We start from the raw sequence: 25,277 nt of genomic DNA, 5'->3' as shown, positions 1-25,277 counted from the left end.
GCCATTCTTCTGTCTTGCCTCCCAAGTAGCTGGGACTACAGGCGCCCACCACCACATCCGGCTAATTTTTGTATTTTTAGTAGAGACAGGGTTTCACCGTGTTAGCCAGGTTGGTCTGGATCTCATGACTTTGTGATCCGCCCCCCTTGGCCTCTCAAAGTGCTGGGATTATAGGCATGAGCCACTGTGCCTGGCCGGTAAGGGTGTGTTATTTTACACATTTGCTTCTCTTCTTTCTGTCATCCCTTTCCAGTCTCATACATTAGCTTCTCTTTACTAGTCTCTTAAAAGTTCGTGTTCCCAGAATTGGTGCTATCCTCTTTTTGCTGACTACACTCTCCTGGGCAATCTCAGCTAGGATTACAAGGATTCAACCATCTCCAGATGACATCTGTAAGTATATTTTCAGCTGATTCTTTCCTCTGACTCCAGACCATATTTCAATGGTTTATCACCAAAGTGATATTGTGTAAATCTCTTAGATTCAGCATGTTAAAAAGTCTAACCCTAAGCCTGCTTCCCCTTCTGAGGTCCAGGTCTTATGGTGGCAGTATAATGCAGTATACTGTAGGGAAAAAAGATGTTAGACTACAGGTCTAGGTTCAAATCCCAGCTCTGACATTTAGCTCCTGTAAGGCCTTGAGCAAATGATTTAACTTTGCTTTAAAAGCTTGCTTCTTTATTTAAAAAGTGGAGTTAATGAAGATAGCTTGCAGAAGGTGGTAAAGATTAAGTCAGCTAATTATGAAAATAACTATTCTGTTGTCTAAGACATAACGGGCATCCAATAAGTGGTTGCTATTTTTGCTGTTATTGAGACCTTCTGCCCAGGAATACATGCTGGAAACTTGGAAAAGTCAATGTCAGGTTTTGAAAAAAATCTATTTTCTAGCTCTCACTCAAACTCCATGTCTACTCATATTCACTGAGTCTACCTGAAAAACTATTCCTTCGGTTGCATGTAAACTCTGTTTCCTCTTTTACATTAATATTTAATCATATTCAAGTCTCTCCCATTTAAAAATCACTGTCTTCTCATTAAGACCCGTGATATAATTTTCCACTGTTTCAAAGATGTCTCAAAAATTTAAGTTTTCTTTTTGACAATACTTTTTTTTCCAGTTCATTTGTGGGCATTTTATGTATTATGTCATTATTGAGAACGGAATTTTTGTTTGCTTATTTATTCTGTTCCCTGCGTCTCCCTGAAACTTTCTAATGGGTATGGGTAGTATATAAGAAAGCTATTGACATTTATCTGCTTTGTCCTATAGCTGACTATATTATTCCCTTATTAAACTTTTAAATTATGGAATCAGTACGCTTTTACTATCGAAATTTTAAATACACATATACAAATTCAGATCATTTGCAGTTCTACCATCAAAGACAATTACTTTTAACGGCTGCATATATAACTTTTCTGCACAGCATATCAAAAATTAAAATATATTTTATAAAAATAGGATCACATTGTGCATGTTGTTTTACTGTCACCTAGTAAAGATTTAGTGAATGTAGGTTAATACTAATGTTATAATCAACATTATTATCAACTATCAACATAAATCTTCCTGCATAAAGATCAGGATTCAGACTGATTTAAAACATAAAAACTAAGAAATGGTCTGGGTGTGGTGGCTCACACTTGTTATCCCAGCTACTTGGGAGGCTGAGGTTGGAGGATCTCTTGAGCTGGGGAGGGTGAGGCTGCAGTAAGTTATGCTGGCACCACTGCACTCCAGCTTGAGTGAAAGAACAAGACTCCGTCTCTTAAAAAACAAAACAAAATAAAACAAAACAAATTCGAAGAAATGTCTGCAAGAGACATATGACCAAATAAATGAGAAATGGATGAAATTATAGCTATAAAAATGTAAGACAAATTTGAATTCATGAGAATATAAGTGAAACAAGTAAAAGCAGATTGTTTTTAGTTAATAAATGTTTACTTACAGTAAGGAAATAATAGCTGTTTAATGCTATGAACATTTCCACAGCAATATATCAATAGAGGTAGTCTAACCTTAATAGGCTATAACACATCTTTTTTGGATTAATTAAAGTAAAAGTAAGAGGGCTAGAAAAATCTGGGTGGATGAAAGGATGCTTTTTTTAAAAAAAAAAACAAACAAAACATTATAAGTATCTTTACATTTCCATACCAAAAATAATACATATAAAATAGTGTTGCTGGGTGCGGTGGCTTTGGGAGGCCAAGGCAGGCGGATCACCCAAGGTCAGGAGTTCTAGAACAGCCTGGCCAACATGGTGAAACCCCATCTCTACTAAAAATACAAAAATTAGCCAGGCATGGTGGTGCATGACTGTAGTACCAGCTACTTGGGAGGCTGAGGCAGGAGAATCGTTTGAACCCAAGTGAGCCGAGATTGCGCCATTGCACTCCAGCCTGGGCAACAAGAGTGAAACTCCGTCTCAAAAACAAATAAATGAGTAAGTAAACAAATAAATAATAAAATACTGTTTCCCAGTGTTTTTTCCTTTTTTATTTTTAATTCCTCCCAATAGCAGCTGGTAATTTCTGAATGTTTTCAAAAGTTCACACCACCTTAAAGAAACTTAAAAATCTCTGGTCTGCCTTTAATGTTTGAAATAATAATAATAATGATCATCATCATCCCAAACCTAAAACAATGCCAGGTTTTGGAAAAAAAATATTTTTGCTTAGAAACTTTGATCATGTGATGCCCACTTAAGCACTGAGTATTCTTGCTTGAAGGAATCTTGTGTCCTTCAATCAAACTGGGTGTGGGAAAGAGAACTCAAAGTGGGCCAGGCTGATTGCACTGCTTTCCTTTTATAGTCACAAATGGAGAAAAACCAGCTCTAAAAATGTATGTTGGTGAAGTGAGTAGGTGGCATTCAAAGTCCACTCATTTGTTTTGGAGTAAACAGAGAAATGTTTTGCCCAAAGTTTTTTCAAAGTGATTTTCTGGAAGTTATTTTGTCAACTGAATGAAACTTGAGTCCCGAACACTCCCCATGAACATCTTTCTGAGAAAGACTGCATGTAGGTGAGAAAGGGATTCTCATAAGCTCCAAATGCACTGCCAGCTGTGATGTGGGGATGCTATCATCCAAACTTACTCTTGAAGCAGATTAAGTGAAATTTCTCCCCTCTCTAAATTCATCTTAAGGAACCTGTTTTTTGAGATTTTTAAAATTCAGAACCATGTTCGAAACAGTATAATAAAGTGTACTCTGGTGCAAGTTTGAATTTCACTCATGGCTCTGCCTATTTTTTTTTTTTTTTTTTTTGAGACAGAGTCTTGCTCTGTCACCCAGGCTGGAGTACAGTGGCATGATCTTGGCTCACTGCAACCTCTGCTTCCCTGGTTCAAAAGATTCTTGTTCCTCAGCTTCCCTAGTAGCTTGGATTAAAGGCATGTGCCACCATACTCGCCTAATTTTTTGTATTTTTAGTAGAGACAAGGTTTTACCATGTTGGCCAGGCTGGTCTCGAACACCTGACCGCAAGTAATCCGCCTGCCTCAGCCTCCTAAAGTGCTGGAATTACAGGCGTGAGTCACCATGCCTGGCTGCTGGCTCTGCCAATTATTATACCTGAGTGCCCTAGGGCAAGCTACTATGATCCTCTGTGTCTCCATATCCTTCCCTGTAAAACCCTATCTGCATACTTCCAATGACTGTCTTCAGTACTACATGAGGTAATACATAGAATACACTTGAAAAATGTTAGTGAGTCTCATTAGTATAGCTGGACTTTCTCTGAAAAAACTTAACGTATCAAGGAATGATGCTGACTTTTTTTTTTTGAGATGGAGTCTCGCTCTGTCGCCCAGGCTGGAGTGCAGTGGTGTGATCTCAGCTCACTGCAACCTCCGCCTCCCTGGTTCAAGTAATTCTCCTGCCTCAGCCTTCCAAGTAGCTGGGACTACAGGCATGCACCACCATGCCCAGCTAATTTTTGTATTTTTAGTAGAGACGGGGTTTTACCATGTTGGCCAGGCTGATCTTGAACTGACCTCAAGTGATCTGCCTGCCTTAGCCTAATGATATTAATTTTGCCCCTTGCAGTTTCAGTTCTTTGTATGTAAAATCTTCAAATATAATACATCTTGCAACCATGTTATGCTTTGCTGAATGCTTGCAAGTTTGAAGCAATTGCTTTTGTCTTTATTGTCTCAGAAGTAGGGCAATATTATCCTTCAGCTCATAAATCTTCCCAAGCATGCTTCCTTCTGACATGACTGAAAAGGTCAAACAGAACATAAGGTAATATAAATACCCTGGACTGTTTCTTTTCACACTTTAGTTTCAATTTTTAATGTTAAAAATCTTCAATTCATGTGTAACATATTTAAATCTAAAGTATAAATTTTAGATTTAACATAGTTATTAAGACATTAATCAATGGTTTCAAAATTTTTATTGAATGAGCCAACTTTTCTCTACAGATTTGAAAATCTAACGTACACCAAAATCTTTCATGCACTTATTGTAATAGTTGTCTGTTTACTGTCATTCTCCCATTGGAACTTAAGTTTCACAAGGAAAGTGGTCACTTTAGTTCACTGCTTGTTCACTGGCACTCTATTACTCTAGAGTAATATTACAGCTTGTCTTAGTAATAATGACGGAAAATGGCTTTCCTCTTGATCTCTTAATGTGATTACCATTTTATGGATTTTTCTAATGATGAACAAATGCTACATTAGTGAGACAAATCTTTTTTTTTTTTTTGAGACAGAATTTTGCTCTTGTCCAGTGGGAGTACAATGATGCAATCTCGGCTCACTGCAACCTCTGCATCCTAGGTTCAAGTGATTCTCCTGCCTCAGCCTCCCGAGTAGCTGGGATTACACGTGCCTGCCACCATACCCAGCTAATTTTTATATTTTCAGTAGAGACGGGGTTTCACCGTGTTGGCCAGGCTGGTCTCGAACTGCTGACCTCAGGTAATCCACCAGCCTTGGGCTCCCAAAGTGCTGGGATTACAGGCATGAGCCAAATCTTAACTGGTCACATTTAGGAATCTTTCAATATTCTGCCAGATTTTATTAATATATGCTATTTGACTTAAGATTTCCTATATGTGGTTTTAGTGGAAGTGTTCTTCACTTTTTTTTTTTTGGAGACAATGTCTCACTCTGTCGCCTATGCTCAAGTGCAGTGGCAATGAACACGGCTCACTGCAGCCTTGACCTCCTGGGCTCAGGTAATCTTCCCACCTCAGCCTCCTGAGTAGCTGGGACTACAGGCGCACGATACTACTCCCAGCTAACTTTTTTTTTGTTATTTTTTGGAGACAGGGTTTTGCCATGTTGCCCAGGCTGGTCTCTAACTCCTGGGCTCAAGCAATCCCGCCGCACTCAGCCTCCCAAAGTGCTAGAATTAGAGGTGTGAGTCACCATGCCAGGCCTCTTAATATTTTAAGAAAAAAAAATACAGAATTTAATCATAGTAAAGCAACGTGACTATAGTTAACAATATTATATAGTATACTTGAGATTGGTTTTAAATACTTAAGAATGCTGATCTTAAGTATTTTAACCACACAAGAGAAAAAGAAAAAAAAGAAAATGGTAATTATGCAGTGTCAGATATGTTAATTACCTTGATTGTGGTGACTATTTCATAATTTATATCTATATCAAAACATCAAGTTGTAGACTTGTACATAACGTTTTTATTTTTCAATCATACCTCAATAAAGATGAGGAAAAAAATAATTTGGTCATAGATATCCTAGCTTCATAAAATAAAATGCAAAGTTTCACAAGACATTTCCATGCTTTGAAATAGATTAGATAACATAGGACATTTGTGTTCCTTCAAAGTTTGACAGAATTGAGTGATAAATATGTCTGGAATTTGCATTTTGGGGGAGGGAGGAGTCTTTCTTTAAATTCTGTTTTTGTCAATGTCATTTATAGTTGTTAGCCATTTGAGGCTCATTTTGGTCATTTAAGAAACATTTTTGGGGCCAGGCGTGGTGACTCACACTTGTAATCCTAGCACTTTGGGAGGAGGAGGCGGGTGGATCACAAGGTCAGGAGATCGAGATCAGCCGGACCAACATGGTGAAACCCTGTCTCTACTAAAAATACAAAAATTAGTCGGGCATGGTGACGCATGCCTGTAATCCCAGCTACTCAGGAGGCTGAGGCAGGAGAATCGCTTGAACCTGGGAGGTGGAGGTTGCAGTGAGCCGAGATTGCGCCACTGCACTCCAGCCTGGGTGATAGAGTGAGACTCTGTCTCAAAAAAAAAAAGAAAAGAAAAAAGACAAGATTCATTTTGCAGATTGAATTGTCACAGAGTTAAAACTGAATTGTCACAGAGTTAAAAATATTACTTTCCAAATATATTTTTAAAAAATTCCCAACATGTCTATGGTTATATACCTCTTTTTATTCCTAATTTCATATTTTCTTTGAGATGGAGTCTTGCTCTGTTGCTCAGGCTGGAGTGCAGTGGTGCAATCTTGGCTCACCGCAACCTCTGCCTCCTGGGTTCAAGCCATTCTCCTGCCTCAGCCTCCCGAGTAGCTGGGATTACAGGTGCCTGCCACCACACCTAGCTAGTTGTATTTTTAGTAGAGACAAGGTTTCACCATGTTGGCCAGGCTGACCCCTGACCTCTGGTGATCCACTGCCTGGGCCTCCCAAAGTGCTGGGATTACATGCGTGAGCCACAGGGCTGGCCTTCATATTTTCTTTTGATCTTAATTCTGTTTCAATTTTCAGTAATCCAGCTCTTAGATTTATCATTTTATTGTTTTTCTGCTTTTCTAATTCATTAATTGCTGCTATTGTCATTATTCTTTCATTTTTCTATCCTTAGTATTTTTTTAGATTTTTCCTTGCATTGCTGTGTAACTCACTTATGTTTATGCTATCTAGCTTAATAAGGCAACAATTTTCCTCTAATTTTGATAAACCCTCTTCCCACCTACACATTTTGATAAGTTATGTATGTTCTTGCCATTAACTTGTGAATCATTTTTAACTATAGTTTTGATGTAGCCTTTGATTTGTGTTATAAATAAGTTTCTTTTTTAAATTTCAAATTATTATTTCAGTTAATATTTGATATAAATGTGTATTTGTCAGCATTATGGTGAGAGAATGTGGCAAGTCCAATTTCAATGCTTACCTTTATTTATTTATTTATTGAGACAAATGTCTCATTCTGTCGCCCAGGCTGGAGTGCAGTGGTGCAATCTCTGCTCACTGCAACCTCTGCCTCCCAGGTTCAAGTGATTCTCCTGCCTCATCCTCCCCAGTAGCTGGGCTTACAGGTGTCCACCACCACGCCAGGCTAATTTTTTGTACTTTTAGTAGAGATAGGGTTTCACCATGTTGGTCAGGCTGGTCTCGAACTCCTGACCTCAGGTGATCTGCTGCCTTGGCCTCCCAAAGTGTTGGGATTACAGGTGTGAGCCACAGCGCTTGGCCAATTTCAATGTTTAAAATCCCTTAAAATTCTCTCTGTGGCCAGTATAAATCTTATAAATATTTAATTGATCTTGTAAATTACTTTCTGTAGCATACAAAGTACAGTGTGTAGTTATTAGTTTAAGCTTTGAGCAGTCACTCCTCTATATCTTTTTTTGTGTGCGAATGTTCATTTACTCTGAAAAAAAAGTCCAAATTGCAGCAGCAGTTGTGTTTCTTCCAATCCTTGTACTTCTAAATGTGTTCTGATACGATGAAAGTTTTATGAGGATTGCTTTGCCAGTGTTTACTGAATTTTTAACAGCAAAAAATAATAAAGTTGCACAGTATAATACTTTTGCCTCTAATTCAACAGTAGCACCCCAAATTTTTTAGTTTGTTGTCTGGTATGTGTTTTCAACCTTTCCATTATTATATTTTTAAAGATGTACCTTTGGATCATATAGTGGTCGAATTTTTTTTAAAAGCCAATTTGAATCCTTGTCTTTTAACAACATAGGGTAGTCACTGCATGGTAGTAAGTGTCTGGTTTTAATTTAAAGCTATATTTTGTTTTTTTATGCTTCCAGAACGGTTTCTTTCCCCCTCCCTTAGCCATATAGATTAAGAAGTTCCCTCTCCCCTTAGCCATATTGATTAAGTTTTTTCCCCTCATCTCTTTAATGAACAGAATGAGTAACTTAGGAAGTTACTCATCCTATTTTTACTCTGCTACTGCTCAACTCTGAACTTTCTTTATCCTGTATTTTTTTTATCAATGCTAATTATAAAACAGCCATTTTTTACTCTCCTTGGACTCTTTTGTCTTCCTCCTGCCTAATTGTTGAGAAACATTCTATAATTGTAGATCCCTGCTATTAGTCTGTTACATTATTCTTTTTTGAGGAATCATTTATCATTAGCTTTATGGCACACCACTATGTTAACAACTGCTAGTCACAATTAATTCTATGCTACTTAAAAAAAAAAACTCTTACAATATCTTCCCTTTCTTGAGTTCTTTATTCTGACTAATTACTTGTGTGGCTCCAGAATGCCTTTATAAATTTTGCTTTTTGGGGGATTTATACAGAAGTGGGATATGTTGTGATCTTGCTGTTGCTCTTTGAAGAAAAGATACCTCAGCAAGCTGTAAAATTTGAGCAACAGCCTTTTCCCTTCTAACGCCTAAGGTGACTGATGCTCCATTATTTCTAGCATGCGGGACTACTAGGTAACTGGATACAAAGTAATTCTCTTTCTTTTGAGGTAACCATCTCCTCCCTCACTCCACCTTACCCGACTCTCACACATCTGGATGCTTATAGTTCTTTATAGTTCTTATAGTTCCTTAAAATATAATAATTTTGTTAGAATATGTTTAAGAGTGAATCATCATTACTTTCTATTTAATAACATTGAAATATGATTCTTAATTTTATCAACACAATCACTCCTCAATTTTCAATGACAATACACATTAGAAATTTAGAGGTTTTTTTTTTTTTAAAATTATTATTTTTGCAAGGTTGCTTCAAAGGAGCCCATTTGCTATGGTTGCTCACAATCTTCTCCTTTTGGAAGAGATCCTTTTGGAGCTTCCTTTTGGAACATCTTTTGGCTTAAGGCCCTTTAAAATCAAATCCAAATTTCTTGATATGACACATAAGTCTGTAACTCTCTTGACTTTAAACATAGCACTACTTCTTCAGAGAACAAACAATCCTGTCACTGTAAGAATTTCCTGATGCCCTAAAGCTGACTTAAATATTCATCTGACATGCTCTCTTAAGTATATGTACTTCCACTATTATTGAATGTATTCTCTATTACAATTGTATATTTGATTGCCTGTCTCCCCTCAACTGCATTACACATTTTCAGGGGTGAGCCAATGTCTTTTTCAGTCTATCTCAGCACCCTGCATAGTTTCTGGCACAAACATTTCCATGTCTGGCGACTTTTTCCACATTGCTTACCCAGATAGAGTCTACATGTAACCAATATTGAGAATTGTGAGTGTTCTATCAAAAATTTTGTGGGTTTTTGATAAAAACTTTTAGGTTCCAAAAGAAAAAAAAGTGAGGCAGCTTCAAGATGACTCTCCTCTCCTTGTCTATCACTGTGACCCATAGGCAGCTAGCACTGTCTCTTCTGCAGTTAGCCTGACTCTGCTGAGAGTAAACCAGGTGAGAGTTCTGAGCCATCGCATGGGTATGTGTTTGTGCTGTGAGTGGGGGACTCTGTTCTCTAGTACCTGTGTAATTACCAGAGGCTCCAGACATTTCAAAATATGTCCCCCCTCCTCTTCCACAACTACTCTGTAGTTCACCCAGGTCTCTAGCTCCTGCTGTTGTAAGCTGATGGGTATTTGTGAGCAGTGGTCAGAGGCCCCTCTGTTTACTTTCCAGGCAGGGTCCTCCTTAGCATAGGATGAACCATAAGCTAACAGTTCTTGCTGGAACCAAGTTTTGTTAAGCTAGGCATTTGCATGGCACCTTTTCTTGGTGGTCTGCAGTGGTAAAGACTTTTTCCTACTAATTTCATTTGGACACTTTAGAGGTGATACAACTGGAGTGGGATGGTGGAGGTGGTGGTGAACAAGTGGTGTCTCATATGTAAGCTCAGGTCAACACCTTGAACCAAGAGCCCATCCAATATGCCCTTCAGCTGTCTGTTGCTGCCATATTGCTTTTCTTCCCTTTGATTCTACGGGCTCCATCTTGGAAAATATGTTAGATTCTTTATACTCTGCTGGTTTCCCCATCAGGTTCCTCTTTTCTCTCCATGGGTTTGCCAGGTTCAATCCTCAGCCATCCTTTCCTCTTTTTCTACATATATTTCCTGGGTTATATCTACTTCCTGGCTTCAACTATCACCTGTAACAGTAGTTCTCAAACTCCCCCCTAAATATTGTTTACATAGAGATACACTTCCATTAGACACAGTGATTCTCAATCACATGGACATCTTGAAATATCAAAAGGGGCATTAAAGAAACAGGTTCTCACATCTGGGGGTCTTTGGTCTGAGACACCTGTCTGTTCCATTTCTGGTAAATGGCATCATCATCATCCACTGAACTTGTCCACTCTGAAAGCCCTGAAGTCAACACCACTAGACTTGAGGACAGACAGGGTGTCTCTCTTGTTCCCCACCATATCTAACAGAATGCCTAACACACAGCAGCTCAACAGTATTTGTGGAAGGAATAAATTCAATTACTAAATTCTGTGATTTCCAATTCTTATATTTTCAACTCATTCACTTCTTTTCAACTTACACTATCAGTACTTTTGTTAAAATCACCACTACTGTTTACCTGGCTTACCATGGGCCCAACTTCTGACTCTGCTTCCTCCAACCCACTTCCAAGCTACAGTTATCTTTTTCAGTTACAGATCAATTCTTATTAACCTTCAATGTAAGGTCCTTTAAAATCAAATCCAAATTTCTCAATATGACACATAAGTCTGTAACTCTCTTAACTTTAAAAGTAGCATTCCTTCTTCTTCAGAAAACAAACAACCCAGATATAACTGTAAAGAGAATTTCTTGATGCCCTAAGGCTGACTTAAATACTCATCTGACATGCTCTCTTAAGTATATGTACTTCCACTATTATTGAATGTGTTCTGTATTATAATTGTATATTTGATTGCCTATCTCCCTTCAACTGCATTATACGTTTTCATGGGTGGGCCAGTGTCTTTTTCACTCTATCTCAGTGCCCTGCACATTTTCTGGCACATAGTAAGCATTTCATGAGTATCTGATGAATAAATGTATTTCCAAATTCAGGTTGAGTATCCCTAATCTGAAAATACAAAATCTGAAATGCCATAAAATCCAAAGCTTTTTGAGGACTGACCTCATGCTCAAAGGAAATGCTCATTGGAGCATTTTGGGCTTCAGATTTTCAGATTAGGGATGTTCAACCCATAAGAATAGTGCCAATATTCCAAAATTCAAAAAAGTCTGAAATCCAAAACACTTCTGGTCCCAAGTATTTTGGATAAGGGATACTCAACCTGTACCACCAGTGACCATGGAAGCTGCTAATTTTGAAACTACAAAATGGGAAAGGGATCTGAACCCAGATCCATATGGGATCCATAAATAGGTACCAGGGATCCATGAGTACCATGCAGTCATTCCTAACATTTTGTGTTTATATACCTTTTTGTTGAGGATTATTTTCAGGCTGTCAAAAATGAGTAATTCTACAAATTTAAGAAATATTACTGTTGGTGTTTATTTGATTAGACAGGAATATGCTAAGTGCATTACAAAATAACAAAAACAAAAAATAACCATTACACACAAGACACAGACACACATGAAGGGATTTACTTAATGCCATCAAGCCTTATGGTAAAATTGCCAAAAAGGACAAAAATCAGAAGAGTTAGAGGGCTGCAGGAAGACTGAAGAACAGATGATGCAGAAAAAGAATTTAGAAAGGCAGAATAGAAGGAGAAAAGTTACCGCTGCTTACTCAGCCATTTATACAAGGTCCCTATGCTGTCAGTATGTGAAAGATTGGCTTCATTATAAAGTATGTCAGTGTCTGAAGACAGTAATGTAATTCTGAAAACTGCAAGCCAGGTGTGGTGGCTCAAGCCTGGAATCCCGACACTTTGGGAGGCCAAGGCAGGTGGATCACGAGGTCAGGAGTTCAAGACCAGCCTGGCCAATATGGTGAAACCCCATCTCTACTAAAAACACAAAAATCAGCCGGGTGTGGTGGCTTGTGCCTGTAGTCCCAGCTACTCGGGAGGCTGAGGCAGAAGAATGGCTTGAACCCAGGAGGAGGAGGTTGCAGTGAGCCAAGATCTGCCACTGCACTCCAGCCTGGGAGACAGAGTGAGACTCCGTCTCAAAAAAAAAAAGAAAAAGAAAAACTACACACTTTAGCTTGCCCTAATGCTGCCCAACTTTAGGAGAATTCTGTTCTATAATCTAGTTGTCTTTTCAGTTCATTCCAGTGAATCTCTGTTTAGACCCTGACCCTCAACAGTAGGAAAGAGAAAACAAAGGCTGACAGAGGCCTCGGCAATGAGCAAGAAGGGGCAGGGATCAGAGTGGGCGACACACTTCCTTACTTCTCAGGTGACCATCTTTCTCTGACTCACTCTACTCTTTTGTCTTTATTTACAGCACAGGTTATATACTTTTCTGTTAGCAGGAATCTTGATACTATCTCATGCACTTTGGTAAAATACATGTAAGTTCTGAAAAATACAGGTAGTTTTGAAAATTCTGGGTATATTTTTACAAATGTTGATTATGTTCAGCCTCTCATTAATTATTTATTGAAGGAAGTGAGTATGATTTTTCTTTTTAAATTTGTAATTTTTTGTATCAGCACATAACATTTAATACTGCCTGGTTTGAATTTTTGTTTTTTTGTTTTTTGTTTTGAGACAGAATCTTGCTCTGTCGCCCAGGCTAGAGTGCAGTGGCATGATCTTGGCTCACTACAACCTCTGCCTCCCGGGTTAAAGCAATTCTCACGTCTCAGCCACCCGAGTGGCTGGTACTACAGGCGGGCACCACCATGCCCAGCAAATTTTTGTAGTTTTAACAGAGATGGGGTTTTATCATGTTGGCCAGGATGGTCTCGAAATCCTGGCCTCAAGTGATCTGCCCGCCTTGGCCTCCCCAAGTGTTGGGATTACAGGAGTGATCCACAGTACCCCACCTGATTTTTAAAATGCTAATTTTTTGTATCATAAGATGTTGTTTCAAATCCACTAAGGTATATCAAATACTGTGAGTTTCTTCTCAAATACAGTGATAGGCTTGACTTTGAGTGTTCTGATGCAACCTAACCTAACTTCCATTACCATAAAGTCTACAGAGTAGCTACTGATCTTACATCCAGGGTGGCTCAGTCCATGAAACCAACCTTGCCAAATGGGATGAAAACTGGATCCTCTTCCTCATTAACATCAAAGGAAAGCCAGAGGGTGGGAAATTTTGTCAAAGGGAGTAAGTCATTGACTATTTAATCAGCATCTAAATAATCAGGAACGGTCTGTAATTATTTGAATAACAATTCGGCCCCATATCATTAAACACCAATATACAAGAACAGCTCTGTAACAATGTACAGGAATAGGAGCCTCATGAATTTGATATATGTACTAATAACCCCACAGTGTCTTACTGCAGAACTCCAATTGTATACATAAACAAAACTGTGACTGTTAGAACAATTAAGAATTTTTAAGGAAGTTTGTAAAAAATAAGTCTTTCCAAGGTTCTGTATTATCCTATCTGAAATTTCTGTAAAGTCTTAATCTACTATTTAAAAATATATGATTGTAAATCTTAAAATAAATTGAGAACTATTGTGGGTAAATTCCCAACAAATTCATGGTGAGATTTAGTTATCAATTATTGTGGCTGGGAGCTAGTGGGAAAGGGGGAGGAACAGGAAAGAAAGGAAAAAAAATGCTGTTTAACGAAGTCCCAGCTAACAGTACACTTATTTGACACACTATTCAATTTTTTTAAAATTCCAGGATTCGCTTAAGAGTTATAATGGATTTGCCCTGTTATCTAGGCTGATATCCTTCTTGGCAACGGATTGCTGTTAATAATTTATTGAAATATGATTTCAGTTCCGTTATATTCATAGATAAGCTGAACATGTCACAGAGAACTTGTGCTTTATTTTTTTCTATAACTTACATGGAACTTGAAACCCTTTGAAATGCTATTGGGACTGTTTTGAGGAAAGAGAGACAGATGGAAATGGAATAAAAAGTTTCTACAACCTCATTCCCTGCCTGCTCTACTTGTATCCTTATCCTTAATCTTGTTGAAATCATTGTGTCTTCCATCTTCTTTAGTTTTCACTGTCTCAAGAGAGACCCGGGTTAGGAGGGGACTTGAATATGATGCCAGGATCAATGCTGACAGTGAGATGAGGACCAGAAGAGGCTGTGAAGCCAGAACTAGAAATGAGGTGTTGGAAGTCCTCATGATCTAGCATCTACAATATATGTTCTCTTCATCCATACTGGTGTGGAATTTGCAAAGTCAATCAGATAATATTCACCTAGAAGAGGTCAACTATCATGGGGTAATATAACTTAGTACTCTCTAACTGGAATGTGCACATTATTAGGGAGTTCTTAATAACTTCTGAGAACTCTAGTGTGGAATGGAAAGGAAACATGGCACACAACGATGCAGACAGGCATCACCTGGGGAATCCAGCAGTCTGTGCCAACAGATGGCCACAAGGTAGTATTTACCCTGATGAGCCTTGCAGACTCTGATATCCGGTCTCACTGACTGGACTCAGGAATGCAGATTTATGCTAACAAAACTCACAAGACACTGATGTATTGAGAAAAAAAGAATGTGACTTTATTAATTCACAGTGAACAATAGAAGAATAGGGCATAACTGAATTACTCTATCAGCCTGATAGTGAATTATCTCCTTGAGAAGGCAATTTCCAGAGGGAAGCTTGGTGTGTGTGGAAGCACAGCAAGTGGAGTTAATTATGTAGGATTCCAGTGCCACAGGGGTTACACATCTGCCAGGTGGACTGAATGCTTGCCTCAATCTGGCAGATGTTGTTGATCTGACAGTGCTTTGTTAGGAACCATAACAGTGACATTAATAGCTTTACTTTTTCTCTGTTTTAGAGACAGAAAAACTGCTATTCTGATGGAGACTGTGTGAGTGTGTTTAAGATGTCAATGCCCTCAATTAGGTCATAGTAAAAACCTTACTCCCCAAAGAGTCTTTATGTCTCTTAAGATTATGCTGCCTCTCTTGACCTTAATCTATCAGGTGTTCACTTCTCAGTTTACTTTTTCAGAGGGTAATTTCATGTCCCTGCTGCCTGGGATCAAGAGGGGCACCACATGGTGGACTCCACATTTGCCTACAGTTCCACAAAGCGTTGTTTAAATTCAAATCAGCCTGTCTTTACTGTGCCAACTTTATGCTCACTGCTGTGCCAAGTACAGAAGAATATTAAAAAATGTAACAAGAGCCTCAGAGGAAATGTATAACTACTGGGTGCCTATAGCCCTTTGTTCTACTTAAGGTACATTTACTCATTCAGTTTTCACTAGTATTTATAGACCCTCTACTATGTACCAATATTTAGTAGGTACAAGAAATGTGAAAATAAACATGACAGGTCTTGTTCCTTTTAAGAGTCTAGCAAAGGAGCAAGATAAGAAAAAAAAAAAAAAAGAAAGAAAGAAAAGAAAGGTACTGTACCAAGTGGTATAGAGCATGGTAGAGGGAGTACTTTTCTATCAGTGGGCAGGGATGTTAGTCAAATCTTTTTAGAAATCTGATTTTAAAACACATTAAATGATGACAATTGTTTAAAAATTTAATTGCAGTGGTATAAAGCAAAAAGTCTAAGTTCCTTCCTCGCTCCTTCCCCATGCCCTTCCTGTCTCTCAGAGATGCCCTCAGTGACCAGTTTAGTGAGTACCTCCAGGTCTTTTTCTAAGTATATGAAACACATATATGCAAACATTTCCATTTCCAACATACACACATTTATATATACATACACATAAATTTATATACTTATTATGTAAATGTGTAAAATGTATATATTACAGACCCCTATTTACATAATACACAAACACACACACACTCATTTACATGAAATACACATGTATGGGATCATACGATATATATATATAGTTTTGCAACTCGTCCTTTTACATTTAATCCTTTGTTGTAAATTATAACTTGTACATAGTGCACAAAATATATACTTTAAATTTAGAAAATAATTATCCTGTACAGCTACCACCAGGTCTATAACTAGAAACTTCTGAACACCCTAAAAACTCCCTGACCTCACCACCTCCAAATCATTGTGCTGAATTCTATGTTAAGCGCAAAAAGTTTCAGTTCTCCAATTCTTTCTGAATTTTCACTTGCCTTCAGACTTTAGCCTTTAATTCCTTCTCCTTTCAGCCCTTTGCTGCTCTGAGGATGTTTTCTCATACATACTCAACAGTTTCAATTATTTTTCAGCAAGAAGATTGTCCAAATAACCTAACGGCCATATTTCCAGGAATAGAAATCTGTGTTGCTTCTCAATTTCTTCCTGTGTTAACATTATATGTAAAAATGTGGACTCTTACCTACTAGATCATAACTCCATAGGGATTAGAAGGCAAGCATCTTTTATTTCCCACAGCAAAAATAGTGAAATATGCAATAAATGCACCAAGAGTAGAGAATAATGGAATGGAAAAGAGAATGAGTATGTAACCACTCCTGCTCTTGAGGACCTTCCATTTTCTTTTCCAAAGGAAGATAAGATGTGTATGAATAAAACAATTTGACATGAAACAAGTTGAGGAAATAAAAAGGTATATTTAAACACAATTCTTCGTATTCACTGACATGGAAAGATTTCCAATATACTTTGAAGTAAAAACAAATGGCATAGAATGGTATATGTGTATAAAATATAACCCTATGTATCTATATATACATCTATATATAACCTCTCATGTGTACACAAGTGTGGGTGTATGCATGGCTATGCATATTCTTGCTTATGCACAGAAAAATGACACATATTCTACAAACTGGGATTGGGGTCAGAGGAGTTATCTTTTCACTTTCAAATATCCTATATAATATTTTTGCCACAAGCATATATAACTTTTGTAGTTAGGAAGAAAATATATTAAGAAATACATGCTCAAGGGCAAATAGATATGATAATGGAAATCAAGAAGAAAAAAATGCAGGAAGATATAAATTCTTGGGAAAAGCTTTTAGGTTTTTTGTTTTTTGTTTTTTTTTTAATTGAGATGGAGTCTCACTCTGTTGCTCAGGCTGGAGTGCAGTGGCACGATCTTGGCTCACTGCAACCTCTGCCTCCCGGGTTCAAGTGATTCTCCCGCCTCAGCCTCCCGAGTAGCTGGGATTACAGGCATAGGCCAACACACTAATTTTTGTATTTTTAGTAGAGGTGGGTTTTCACCATGTTGGCCAGGCCAGTCTCAAACTCCTGGCCTCAAGTGATCTGCCCGCCTCGGCCTCCCAAAGTGCTAGGTTGCTTAAGCCACCACGCCTGGCCAGGGAAAAGCTTTTTGGAAAAGGCAGGACTTGAAATGGGCTCTGTAGGACTGGCAGTGTTTAAATTAGAGGACAGAGGTGGCGGGGGATGGGGTGGGGATTAGGTGGACAAGAGTTGTGTTTTGAGTAGACCTTAGGGAAGAAATAAAAATGGTATCTGAAGAGGGCCATAAGGAAGCTGGCTAAAGCTAGCTCCAAGTTTACACTGAGAGAGATGATTGAAAGGGCATAACAAAGCCACAGCAGAAAATGTGGAACATCATCAATATTAAGAGTTTATAACTGGTTTGATGGGAAACAAAAGTCATTACAGGTCATTTTACAAGGTGTATATGAGATAATATAAACCTCATGGGGTAGTTTGTATAGAATGAGACAAAACATGTGAAAATCCCTGGTAATTTGCCAGTAATTACAGGTTTTAAGTTATTATAATAAAGTTACACTTTAGGGAGATTATCCTGGCATTCTCGTATGAAATGTATTACAGAGCAAGAAAGACTCAGAGCAAGAAGATACCTTTGCAGGGTAATATATTTGAAAAAGCCTGCCTAGTTTTCACAATCTGAAAAATACCGATAACTGTCTTAACTCACAAGATTACTGTAAGGATTAAATGTACATAAAATGGTATGGCCAAAATGTATTTGTTCATTTCTTCTCAACTGCTATTAGTCTAGATGAATGTTGATAAAAATCAGAACTTATGCCCTGGTCAAGGACCTGGAAAAGATAAAGGCCAGAGATTTTTTTTTTTTTTGAGACGTAGTCTCGCTCTGTCACCCAGGCTGGAGTGTAGTGGCAGGATCTCGGCTCACTGCAAGCTCTGCCTCCCGGGTTCACGCCATTCTCCTGCCTCAGCCTCCCGAGTAGCTGGGACTACAGGCACCTGCCACCACACCCAACTAATTTTATTTTATTTTATTTTTTTTTAGTAGAGACAGGGTTTCACCATGTTAGCCAGGATGGTCTCGATCTCCTGACTTCATGATCTGCCCGCCTCAGCCTCCCAAAGTGCTGGGATTACAGGCATGAGCCACCGTGCCTGGTCAGAGATTTTTCTAAATAAATAATCAATAGGGATCTATTTATTAGATGTAGAAAGTGAAAGTGGAAAAAGTGAAGATTTCTAGGTTTCCAGGAAGGGAGACTGGTGGAATGGTGATGTCTCTGACAGAAACCGACCTAGATCTGTGATTACAATATATTTGGGAGTTATGACAATCTTATCATCAGTTCATCTCCTCCATCTCTGTTTTCCCTGCCCCAACTCACAACCTTCCTTGTATTAATACAAAGATGTCTTGGAATATTTTAAAACAAAAGTGCATTTACATTCATTTCATTTTGGAAAAAAATTCAAGCATGCATAAAAACCTTAAAATAATTGAGACATACAAAATTACTATACATTCAATTTATTGCAGTGGGCAAAACTTACTAATATCTTGTTACAAATAAAAAACTCCACATGTGACTTTAAGGAATAAAAATCCTACATAAATAAAATATTTAACAGATTAAAACATCTTTAGGGTTTAAAATTATCTGTATTTGTTCTTATGAGAACCAGAACATAAAATTATGAAAAATTTAAAAAGATCAATAAAAATTAATCACAAAAGTGGTTCTGATTTACTGTGCTTTAAAAATTCTTTTCTTCTAAGTGGATTTTGACTTCTAAATTACATGTTACGATCCCAGAATGTAGCTTAAAGCAGGGTTTATCACAGCTTTACAGCATTCCCAAAGTCTAAATTACATACCTAGGTTGCCTAGCTGGAGGACAAAAAGTTTTAGCACTATTACATGATAACATGCAAAAACTGGGAAAGCTTCAAAGTGATCTGCCACGCTTCAGATTCCTTACTTTTCTGTAAGGTCACATCCCTGTAGAAGATGACAGAGTTGGCAATTGTGTAACTAAGCCTCCAGAACTAGTTACAACCCTGGAATGTGACCATTCTTTTGCAATGCAGTTGGTCACCATCATATGAAAATCTTGAGAAATAAAATATCCTGTTTACCTGCTAGTTCCTGTCAGAGAATAACTCATTCACATAACAGTCCTTTAGTCTCAACTACCAACCTATCTTTTTTAGTACTTATAATTAGATTTTTAAAAGAATATTAAGAGTATTTCTACATATCCGAAAAGGTTAAAAAAACAAGAAGAAGAAAAGAAATACATGTTGGCTTTACGATAACATAAGAAAGGGGAGGTGAGAGTGTAGAAATGAAACAAAATTGGCTATGAGTTGCCCAATGTTGAAGGTGGGGATGAGTACGCAGAACATTCTACTGGGCCTACTTTATATATGTTTGAAATTTTCCATCATAATTTCCTTCTTACCTAATTTTTCAAGATTGTCTTCTAACTCTACACCTAAAAAGAAACATTACAGTGCTATTAATAGTATGGTAATAAATGTGTCACTTTTAAAATACTGAGTTAAGATTCTAAAAGCACCTGAAGCTTATTTGCTCAGCAACAGTAACAAAAACTATGCCAGACAACAATTCTTATCATGTGCACAGTGCTTACAGAAAGTACTTTCTTTCTTTTTTTTTTGAGACGGAGTTTCACTCTTGTTGCCCAGGCTGGAGTGCAATGGCACGATCTCGGCTCACCACAACCTCCGCCTCCTGGGTTCAAGCAATTCTCCTGCCTCAGCCTCCCGAGTAGCTGGGATTACAAGCATGCACCACCACATCCGGCTGATTTTTTTGTATTTTTAGTAGAGACAGGGTTTCTCCATGTTGGTCAGGCTAGCCTCGAACTCCCAACCTCAGGTGATCCACCAGCCTCAGCCTCCCAAAGTGCTGGGATTATAGGCATGAGCCACCGTGCCCGGCATCAGCACTTTCATGTTCATCATCTCAACTGATGTTCAAGATGACAATGTGAGATACAGTGGGTGATATTCTAATTTATGAAAAAGAAACACGAGGTTCAGAGGAGTCAGGTGACTTTCATTTCATTAATTAATTTGTTTATTCAGTACGCCAGCATATACTGAATACTACCATGTACCAGGCAGACCTGTCCTAAGTGTTAAAAAGAAAGAGATAAAGAAACTGTGGTTCCTTCTTTCAAGAGGTGCATGGTAGAGAGAACAGATTTATAAACTGATAACTACCTGATGATGTCATCCATGCTACAGTTAAGTGTTTTCCCAAATTCCTTTTACTATGACCTGCAGCAAGAAATATATATATATTTTTATCATAACCCAGTATATACAACTGTATGTTTAAGTGAAAAAAATTTCATGAAACAGTATTCTTCCTATGCATGATACACACTGGTGTTTTCTAATCCACTTTTTCAGCATCTTTTAAGTAAAATACTGTGGGTTGCAACCTATAGTGTGCAAAAGTGCTATGGTAGGAATGACCAGAGTTCTGTTGTAACACAAAAGGAAACACAAACTCTGTTCCAGGGAACAAAGACAGGCATTAAAGAGGTTGATCTCTGGGACATATCAATATTAAAGTGGCAGAACTCAAACAAAGGTCTTCAGATGCTTTAATCCCTTTGTTCTTGCAATAACTGTGCTATTTTATGCTGGCCAAATAAAAAGGAACAATAGACTGTGAACTCACTGATGAGCTATGAAGACAAGTCATTGTCTTGAAGGGATGTCAGCAATCATTTAATCACATCTACTGAATCCTCATTATGTGGCACAGCACTTCCTGTGTATTAGATCACCCTACTGCTACCTATAAAACAACTATAAACATCTTTTACTAATATATCATATAATTAATGCTTCTTTCTAGGATTGTAAGGTTTATTCTACAGTTAACAGTCCTAAGTATTTCTTCTCTCAAAAATTCTGTAAAATAAAGGCTTGCCAAGTAAGAAACCAGAATGATATATATTAGATAGAAAATCAGATACTAGAATTTTTAATCAACCACCAATCTATATTGTGATTTTGTTTAATGCATTAATCCTCTATTAGGGTCTCTAAAAATTGTTTTTGATCCAAGGCAGTTGTACCTACTATGTAGAGTTCAGTGAAGAGTTAGCAAACCCTATCTGTCTACCTGTACTAGTATCTCATGCTGCTGCCCCCTGCTGTCTAAGAAAGACGGGCAAAATCTTGAAGATGATTTTTCTTTGCCATTTCCTCCATTAGGAATGTTTTCCATTTTTAGGTATTTGTTTTGCAAATCTATTTTGCCCAAATTGTGAACTTGACCTAGACTGGTAATTTCTTTGTACCTTTTATCCATTAAGCAATAAAAAAGAAAAGGTGTTTTTCCTCACTGGCATATGATCAGCTTACAATAGTACTACTATTCATCTGGTGTTGAATAAAAATTCACTGAAGATACTGAACAGTGTTGAAACTGAACAGAAAAGAGACAAAAGGAAGAAAGTTAATTGGATTTCATGAGATACAGAGGAACTACAGCTGTTTCTCATTCCCACTTCCCCAAGGGATGTTCATGCTTTGAACATCAATAATGATTTTGGTGGCTGAAGGTTTTTAAAAAATCATATTCTTAATTGAAATCAAACGAAATTGAACCAAACCCAGAACACCAATCAGCCCTTGTGTCTTTAATCATATAATTGTAGGGCCTTGTTAAATTGAAAGGGTTCTGGGTAAGGCTTTATGGGTATTAGCTCAGTAATAGAGGGTTGGCCAGGAGGAAATAAGAATTACACTTTGAAAAAGTTACTGAAAAGCATGAGCCTTTTGTAAAGATATCCAATATTTGGATGAATCTCTTTGTCTGGAAGACACGTTTAGGCTTGATAACTCTGAATGTTCCAAAGAAATCTGAATAAGTCAATGAACTACATACAATCTGCAAGGTTTTCAAAAAGATATTTGTGTTATATGCTACACAAAAGATCTATTTTAAGAGTTTTCTTTTAACATTTTCAAAACTAAAACTAAAATCGTTTTAGTGTTTTATCATTTGATTCTCAATTAAATATTTACAGATCTTGAAAATTAAATTTTTAAAATATATAATTAATGCTTCTCTCTGAGACTATATGGTTTATTCTACAGTTAACAGTCCTAAATATTTCTTCCCTCAAAAATTCTATAAAATAAAGGTAAAATAAAATTTAACATTTTAAAAATTTATCAAATGATAAGTCATCATTTATCATCTATCAAATAATAGAACACTAAAACAATCAACTAAAGATATGTAGCTAAAAATAATACAAAACAGACTCCTGGCTTTTTAATCCATAATTATCCTTATACACAAAGTAGAACTGGGGAAACCAGACTCTATTTTGAGGATAAGACTGAATTTCATCTAGAACATAAAGCTTGGTGTCATTTTATTTCCTAAAATCTTTAATACCACTTCCAACTTTATATGAAGCATCTTCAAATGTCGGTACTTCTTTAGCTATCTTAAACTCAGTATGACCCAAACCAAACTCAGATTCTCTTCCACCCTTTCTTCCTGGCAATCCCTTCCCTCATTGTTCTTAAATAATTCCAGTGCTCTCTAAAATGAGTCACAAGAAAATCCACTGGAAAGGAGGTTAAAATATTAAAAATTTTGTACGGGATACATGCTCAAAAATATTTTACTATTAAGGCTGTGTGATTAAAAAAAAGTTGAGACTACGAATCTAATGTAATACAGGCTGCCTTCACTGCTTTCAGTTCACCGATCTACTAAGTGCTTAGATTATTTCTCCCAGTCTCTTGCATCTCTCTTTTCTTTCCCATTTCCATTACCACTGCAGTAGTTCGGGTTCTCCATGTCTTGCTTGGACTTCTGTTGTGGTCTTCTATCTTGTCTTGCTTCCTGCAACATTTTTTTCTGACTCATCATCCTTCATTCTACCACTAGAATATCTTCATTAATCATATGCTAGCACTGATTAAAAATAAACAAACAAACAGCAACACATAAAATAGTCCCAACACCCTAACAGTTTTCAAGGCTATCATTTTACCTCAATCTGTTATAGTGAAAAAAGCCTATAGTGGACTTCAGGACTGGTTCTGTCTCTTATAAGCTTTGTAACTTAGAGGGAATCACTCAGGCTTTCTGAGTTTCTACTTCCATCTGTGAGTTGCCACATACATAGTTCACAGGATTCTAATGTGAATTCAATGAGCTAAGCTACTTATGAGAAGGAACTTAGCACAGAGCCAGGCACATATGAATTGATTATCTTGCTGTAGGTTCACTGGCTACAACCACTCTCTGCCTTACCCCCTTTACACTTGACCACCATATGGCATGTAACACACCAGGCTCTCTGGGACATTCACTTTTCTCAAATATGACATATGCTCTCAGCCCTCTTTGGCTCTGAATATACTATACTCTCAGCCTCAAATGCCCTGTACTGCCTTTCCCAGTGAAATTAAATCCATGCTTCAAGGCTCAGCTCAAATGTCAGCTCTTCCAGGAAGGCTTCCCTTGATTCTGCTGGTCAAAATTCATCACCTTCCTTTTGTGTTTTCCCAGCACCCTGCTTGCAGCTTTATTTTAATATTTATTTCTTTGTGTTACATTACCACATATTTACATATGTTACCATCACTGAATTGTAAGCTTCTAGAAGGCAGAAAGCATACTTTTCTTCTTTTATTCTAACCAATTAACACCTTGTACTGGAAGGAATTGAATAAATATCTGCTGACTAATGAATAAATGCATCAAGACACTTTAGAAAGAAGTAAAATTTTACCAAAACAAACACCACTTATTTCAACTTTTGAAATCATTTTTACCTGAAAAATATACCATAATTTTATTTAATCTTTACAATTCATAAATAAAAGTCACAAGAAATGATCTAAAAATTAGGCAATTTTGATACTTAAGACTCAATACATAGTATAAGATACTATTTTTTAACTATCAAACTGACTTTAAAAATTGATAATATCAACTGTTATCCACTGAAAGACAACCAGTGCACGTAACAGTAATAGAGGGCAATGATTCAAAGAGGAATAAATCCATGGCACATGCATAAAATGAAATATTAGAAATCAATTTAAAATCATGTTTTTCAAATATTTAATGAGCTCACACTATACTGACTGAAAAAATGACACTAAACTGATCTCAGTTTTGCGAATATATAGTTTATAGAAAAAAAAGACTAAAAGAAACCACAAAATGTTATTATGTGGTTATCTCTGGGTAATGGAATTACAGGTGATTTTTATTTTGCCCTCTATATTACCTGAATCTTTTATAATATACACATTTTTACAGTCAGAAAAGTAATTCGAAACAGATTGAATATAAAGGAATTCTAATTAGAGCTTCATCAGATTTGCAAACACCAGAGTTTATTAGCAAAGTACAAGCCTTCCTGATTTTTAATATTAATTGCAATACATTTGTGAAGAAGATGTAATTAAAAACTGGGAGTTAATGCTATAGCTTAGACAAAGATGCTAATAAAAGTTGTCCTTAATTCTAAACAGAAAGTAAAGGAAAGAAACATTTGATTCATTATTCGGTAAGGCAGCGAAGCAGTGGCTCTGGAGGGGAAGGCCCTGGTTGGCATGACTTGCTCTCTGAGCTGCAGTCACTCTACCAACAAGTCAGGGACACTGCTGTTGCCCACATCTTCTCACTACTGTCTGAAGGACTGATGGAGACACTGAGCTACCATCAGCTACCACTGATGGAGACACCGAGCTACCATTCATAAAATCTCTACTGCCATGTCAGGGACGTGGCAGGCCTGCTCCTGCTTCTCATGTCTTGTGGATCTGGAGGCTGCCCCCCAATTTGAGGATG

General features: G+C 37.3%; 1 protein-coding gene and 1 long non-coding RNA gene across 6 annotated transcripts in view; both read right to left on the bottom strand.

The window, feature by feature from the left end:
- The window catches only part of NSMCE2 (NSE2 (MMS21) homolog, SMC5-SMC6 complex SUMO ligase), a 274,162-nt gene that overhangs the window by 114,307 nt on the left and 134,578 nt on the right, over positions 1 to 25,277 (bottom strand). The gene's annotated exons all lie outside the window — the stretch shown is intronic.
- LOC129047535 (uncharacterized) lies at positions 8,894 to 23,315 on the bottom strand. Its single transcript, XR_008509276.2, has 2 exons — positions 23,243 to 23,315; positions 8,894 to 20,710 (listed from the first exon to the last, which is right to left on the bottom strand). It is a non-coding gene; the product is annotated as an uncharacterized LOC129047535 (long non-coding RNA).

The sequence above is a fragment of the Pongo abelii genome, chromosome 7 (genome assembly GCF_028885655.2).
Source record: "Pongo abelii isolate AG06213 chromosome 7, NHGRI_mPonAbe1-v2.0_pri, whole genome shotgun sequence".
In the NCBI taxonomy this organism is placed as follows: domain Eukaryota; kingdom Metazoa; phylum Chordata; class Mammalia; order Primates; family Hominidae; genus Pongo; species Pongo abelii.
This window is presented reverse-complemented; position numbering and strand designations above follow the sequence as displayed.